The following is a 6,531-nucleotide window of genomic DNA, read 5'->3' on the forward strand; positions in this document are numbered from 1 at the left end:
TAGCTAATATCTAAAGTATCTAATAAGGAATATTTGCTATGGATTAACTACCTTGTTGTCAATGTATTTTCCTGCAGAAAACTGGGGACATTTCCTTTATAGTGAAGTATAAATGCAGAAACATCTGTAGGTTGGAAGTGGTTAACATCTGATTCTGCCTGCTTTCAGGTCCCATATTCCCTGGAAGAGTATGTAGTCCATTCCCTCCTCTTATTTTTATTTTTATTTAAATTAAAAAAAATAACCTCTCTCTTCCATAGCATTCTACCCCATATTTCTGAATAAAACAGAAAGTAGGTATTAACAAAAAAGACTGGGAAATATTTTTAAATGCCTTCTTTAAATAAGCAAGGATTATGCAATAAGTGGCCTAGCATTTCTTGAAGGTTTTTTTCATACTTGCTCACTGATACAGAGTAATTATACAACAGGTTCATAACTCAAGAAGGTGTAGTGGCTATGCCTCTAGACCCAGGTGCTAACTGATGGGAACAGTGTGTGTGTGCAGCTCCAAGGAAAAGAGCTCCATGGAGGAGTCCACACAGCTGGACACCCTAGGCTGTGGGCAGAAATGACTCAAAATTATTTCAGGCAGAAAAGGAGGATGGAAAAGATAATGAAGTGGATGCTGGGATGTGTCTGTAGACTGGGAAAGACTGTGGTCATCTAGAAGATGGGGTTTAAAACTTCATGTCCCAGATGCTGATGACCACCAGCAGAAGTGATCACTCAGGGCAATAGGGCATAAGGGAAAATTACATAGTGTAGGATTCACAGGATATTTTTGTACAAATGAAATCCAGTTAAGATCAACAGCAATAATGGTCTTAATAGGAAAAAAAAAAGAGTAATGCAAAATTAAATAAATCTTCTGTCTTCTGGATCTCATCCCATCCCTCTACAATCTATATTTTTTTAACAGCTTTGAGATATAACTCCCATACTCATCCATTGAAAGTATACAATTAAATGTTTTTAGTACATTCACAGAGTTGTGCAAATATCAGCACAATCTAATTTTAAAATACTTCATCACTCCAAACAAGAAACCCCATATCCACTGGCAATCACTCCATCAAAGAACAACAAAGAATGCTTAGGAATAAAACTGTGATTTTACAAAATAGAAATAATAGAAGAACTTGAGGAAATTTCAAAGACTATAAAGGAAAATAAAAGTGGAAGTTATCAGTGAAAAGAAATAGAGAGGTCCGATGGCCAACAAATGAGCCCCATAAATATAAGACAGAGAAAGTGGTAAAAGGAAATTTTCAAATAAACAATGGGAAATTCCCTTGGGTTGAAGAAAAACTGAAGATTGAGAAATGCCAATGAGCCCCCAAGGAAAATAAATGAGCAATCCCCACACCCCCCCAAAAGCCCTCATTTAGATATATCTTCAAGAAATTTCAGCACATCAATTAAAAAAAAAAAAGTTCTAAAAGCTCCCACGTAGGTAAAAACACCCAGATCACACATAGTATAAATAAACATCCTGAATAATAAAAAATACTGGGGCAATGCCTTCAAGCCCCAAGGTTAAATGACTTTTGATCTGGAATTCAACAGTCAATCTTGTTATCAGTTGAGTGTGAGAGCAGAACAAAGACATTTTAATGCATGCAAAACATTTAAGAAAACAAACAGCCTCCATGGTCCTTTCCTAGGAAATTACTTAAGGGCCAGAAAATCCACAAAGAGAATATGGAATCCAAGAAACTATGGGACAATCCTGGAGAGGAGTCAGGAGAGAGAGGAGGTAACATGATGAAATCTGAGCAGACCTAGAAAGAAATTTAAAAATTAAAAAATTGAAAAGGAAAAAGAGAGAATGAAAAAGGAGAGAAGGGAGGGAAGAGAGACTAAATGAGAAAGAGAAGCCCTATAATATTCGGATATCCTGTATAATTAAAAATTTGCATTAATTTAGACATATTATAAAGACATGTTCTCAAAAAAACACTAAAGAAATTTAGAAATGTTAAGAAAAACAAAACACTGAATAAAATAATTATTACAATATTAAAAAAATCTTTAGCTTTTTCACATCAGGTTTGCTGCCAGAACACAGGTGTCATGAAAACCACCACTCAACCTAAACCAAAACGGGAAAGGAAAAGACTCACATCAACATCATCATCATTGGACACGTAGATTCGGGCAAGTCTACCACTACTGGTCATCTGATCTACAAATGTGGTGGGATCGACAAATGAACTATTGAAAAATTTGAGAAGGAGGCTGCTGAGACGGGAAAGGGCTCCTTCAAGTATGCCTGGGTCTTGGATAAACTGAAAGCTGAACGTGAATGTGGTATCACCATTGATATCTCCCTGTGGAAATTCGAGACCAGCAAGTATTAGGTGACCATCACTGATGCCCCAGGACACAGAGACTTTATCAAAAACATGATTACAGGCACATCTCAGGCTGACTGTGCTGTCCTGATTGTTGCTGCTGGTGTTGGTGAATTTGAAGCTGGTATCTCCAAGAATGGGCAGACCCATGAGCATGCCCTTCTGGCTGACATACTGGGTATAAAACAACCAATTGTTGGTGTTAACAAGATGGATTCCACTGAGCCACCCTACAGCCAGAAGAGATACGAGGAAATCGTTAAGGAAGTCAGCACCTACATTAAGAAAATTGGCTACAACCCCGATACAGTAGCATTTGTGCCAATTTCTGTTTGGAATGGTGACATGCTGGAGCCAAGTGCTAACATGCCTTGGTTTAAGGGATGGAAAATCACCCATAAAGATGGGAATGCCAGTGGAACCACACTGCTTGAAGCTCTGGATTGCATTCTGCCACCAACCTGTCCAACTGACAAGCCCTTGTATCTGCCTCTCCAGGACGTCTACAAAATTGGTGGTATTGGTACTGTCCCTGTGGGCCGAGTGGAGACTGGTGTCCTTTTTTTTTTTTTAGTTTTTTTTTTAATTTATTTATTGAGAGAGATAACGATAGAGAGAGAGCATGAGAGGGGGGAGAGTCAGAGGGAGAAGCAGACTCCCCGATGAGCAGGGAGCCTGATGCGGGACTCGATCCCGGGACTCCAGGATTATGACCCGAGCCGAAGGCAGTCGCCTAAACAACTGAGCCACCCAGGTGCCCGACACTGGTGTTCTTAAACCTGGCATGGGGTCACCTTTGCTCCAGTCAATGTTACAACTGAAGTCTGTTGAAATGCACCATGAAGCTTTGAGTGAGGCTCTTCCTGGGGACAACGTGGGCTTCAATGTCAAGAATGTATCTGTCAAATGATATGATACTTTATGTGGAAAACCCAAAAGACTCCACCCCAAAACTGCTAGAACTCATACAGGAATTCAGTAAAGTGGCAGGATATAAAATCAATGCACAGAAGTCAGTGGCATTCCTATACACCAACAACAAGACAGAAGAAAGGGAAATTAAGGAGTCGATCCCATTTACAATTGCACCCAAAACCATAAGATACCTAGGAATAAATCTAACCAAAGAGACAAAGGATCTGTACTCAGAAAACTATAAAATACTCATGAAAGAAATTGAGGAAGACACAAAGAAATGGAAAAACATTCCATGCTCATGGATTGGAAGAACAAATATTGTGAAGATGTCAATGCTACCTAGAGCAATCTACACATTCAATGCAATCCCCATCAAAATACCATCCACTTTTTTCAAAGAAATGGAACAAATAATCCTAAAATTTGTATGGAACCAGAAAAGACCCCGCATAGCCAGAGGAATGTTGAAAAAGAAAAGCAAAGCCGGCGGCATCACAATTCCGGACTTCCAGCTCTATTACAAAGCTGTCATCATCAAGACAGCATGGTACTGGCACAAAAACAGACACATAGATCAATGGAACAGAATAGAGAGCCCAGAAATGGACCCTCAACTCTATGGTCAACTCATCTTTGACAAAGCAGGAAAGAATGTCCAATGGAACAAAGACAGTCTCTTCAACAAATGGTGTTGGGAAAATTGGATAGCCACATGCAGAAGAATGAAACTGGACCATTTCCTTACACCACACACAAAAATAGACTCCAAATGGTTGAAAGACCTCAATGTGAGACAGGAGTCCATCAAAATCCTAAAGGAGAACACAGGCAGCAACCTCTTTGACCTCAGCCGAAGCAACTTCTTCCTAGAAACATCGCCAAAGGCAAGGGAGGCAAGGGCAAAAATGAACTATTGGGACTTCATCAAGATAAAAAGCTTTTGCAAAGCAAAGGAAACAGTCAACAAAACCAAAAGACAACCAACAGAATGGGAGAAGATATTTGCAAATGACATATCAGATAAAGGGCTAGTATCCAAAATCTATAAAGAACTCATCAAACTCAACACCCAAAGAACAAAGAATCCAATCAAGAAATGGGCAGAAGACATGAAAAGACATTTTTCCAAAGAAGACATCCAAATGGCCAACAGACACATGAAAAAGTGCTCAGTATCGCTCGGCATCAGGGAAATCCAAATCAAAACCTCAATGAGATACCACCTCACACCTGTCAGAATGGCTAAAATTAACAAGTCAGGAAATGACAGATGTTGGCGGGGATGCGGAGAAAGGGGAACCCTCCTACACTGTTGGTGGGAATGCAAGCTGGTGCAGCCACTCTGGAAAACTGTATGGAGGTTCCTCAAAAAGTTGAAAATAGAGCTACCATATGATCCAGCAATTGCACTACTGGGTATTTACCCCAAAGATACAAAAGTAGGGATCCGAAGGGGTACGTGCACCCCGATGTTTATAGCAGCAATGTCCACAATAGCCAAACTGTGGAAAGAGCCAAGATGTCCATCAACAGATGAATGGATAAAGAAGATCTGGTATATATATACAATGGAATATTATGCAGCCATCAAAAGGAACGAGATCTTGCCATTTGCAACGACGTGGATGGAACTGGAGGGTATTATGTTGAGTGAAATAAGTCAATCAGAGAAAGACAAGTATCATATGATCTCACTGATATGAGGAATTCTTAATCTCAGGAAACAAACTGAGGGTTGCTGGAGTGGGGGGTGGGGTGGGAAGGATGGGGTGACTGGGTGATAGACACTGGGGAGGGTATGTGCTCTGGTAAGCGCTGTGAATTTTGCAAGACTGTTGAATCTCAGATCTGTACCTCTGAAACAAATAACGCAATATATGTTAAGAAAAAAAAAAAAAGAAGAAGAAGAAGGTAGCGGGAGGGGAAGAATGAAGCGGGGGAAATCGGAGGGGTAGACGAACCATGAGAGACGATGGACTCTGAAAAACAAACAGGGTTCTAGAGGGGAGGGGGGTGGGAGGATGGGTTAGCCTGGTGGTGGGTACTGAGGAGGGCACGTTCTGCATGGAGCACTGGGTGTTATGCACAAACAATGAATCATGGAACACTTCATCTAAAACTAATGATGTAATGTATGGGGATTAACATAAGAATAAAAAAAAAAAATTTAAAAAAAAAAAAAAAAGAATGTATCTGTCAAAGATGTTCATCATGGCAGTATGGCTGGTGACAGCAAAAATGACCCACCAATGGAAGCAGCTGGCTTCACGGCTCAGGTGATTATCCTGAACCATCCAGGCCAAATCAGTGCTGGATATGCCCCTGTGCTGGACTGTCACAGAGCTCACATTGCTTGCAAGTTTGCTGAGCTGAAGAAGAAGGCAGATCATCATTCTGGAAAAAAGCTGGAAGATGGTCCCAAGTTCTTGAAATCTGGTGATGCTGCCATTGTTGATATGGTTCCTGGCAAGCCTGTGTGTGTTGAGAGCTTCTCTGACTATCCTCCTCTGGGCCGTTTTGCTGTTCGTGACATGAGACAGACGCTTGCTGTGGGTGTCATCAAAGCAGTGGACAAGAAGGCAGCTGGAGCTGGCAAGATCACCAAGTCTGCCCAGAAAGCTCAGAAGCCTAAATGAATATATTCTCCAATACCTGCCACCCCAGTCTTAATCAGTGGTAGAAGAACGGTCTCAGAACCATTTGTGTCAATTGGCCATTTAAGTTTAATAGTAAAAGACTGGTTAATGATAACACTGCACCGTAAAACCTTTTGAAGGAAAGGAGAATGGTGTGTGTGTGTGGAGGGGGGCAGTTTTAAGTTATTAGTTTTTAAAATCAGTACTTTTTAATGGAAACAACTTGACCAAAAATCTGTCACAGAATGTTGAGACCCATTAAAACAAAAGTTTAATGAGGAAAAAAAAAAAACTTTAAGGGGGGATTTTCACTAATTAAAGGAAATAATATATATTTGGTCTTGATGTTAAGACTATTCTCCTTGGGGCACCTGGCTGGCTCAGTCTGTGGGGCATGCAACTCGATCACAGGGTTGTAAGTTTGAGCCCCACTTTGAGGGTAGAGATTATTTTAAAAATAAAAGCAATATAACCTTTTAAAAGAGAATATTCTCCTTAAAGTGACCCAATCATAATGCAAGTTGAGATCCTGAATACATGGAAATGTATTTGCTGTCACACCTGAATTATGTTCCACACATATAATGGAATTATAGTTTAGTTACCTGCAGCCTATATGC

At 40.3% G+C, this 6,531-nt stretch overlaps 1 pseudogene; it reads left to right on the plus strand.

Moving 5' to 3' along the window:
- Window positions 1-2,108: 2,108 nt before the first annotated feature.
- LOC110579688 lies at window positions 2,109-6,038 on the plus strand (annotated as a pseudogene).
- The last annotated feature ends 493 nt before the right edge of the window (window positions 6,039-6,531 follow it).

The sequence above is a fragment of the Neomonachus schauinslandi genome, chromosome 10, assembly GCF_002201575.2.
Source record: "Neomonachus schauinslandi chromosome 10, ASM220157v2, whole genome shotgun sequence".
In the NCBI taxonomy this organism is placed as follows: Eukaryota; Metazoa; Chordata; class Mammalia; order Carnivora; family Phocidae; genus Neomonachus; species Neomonachus schauinslandi.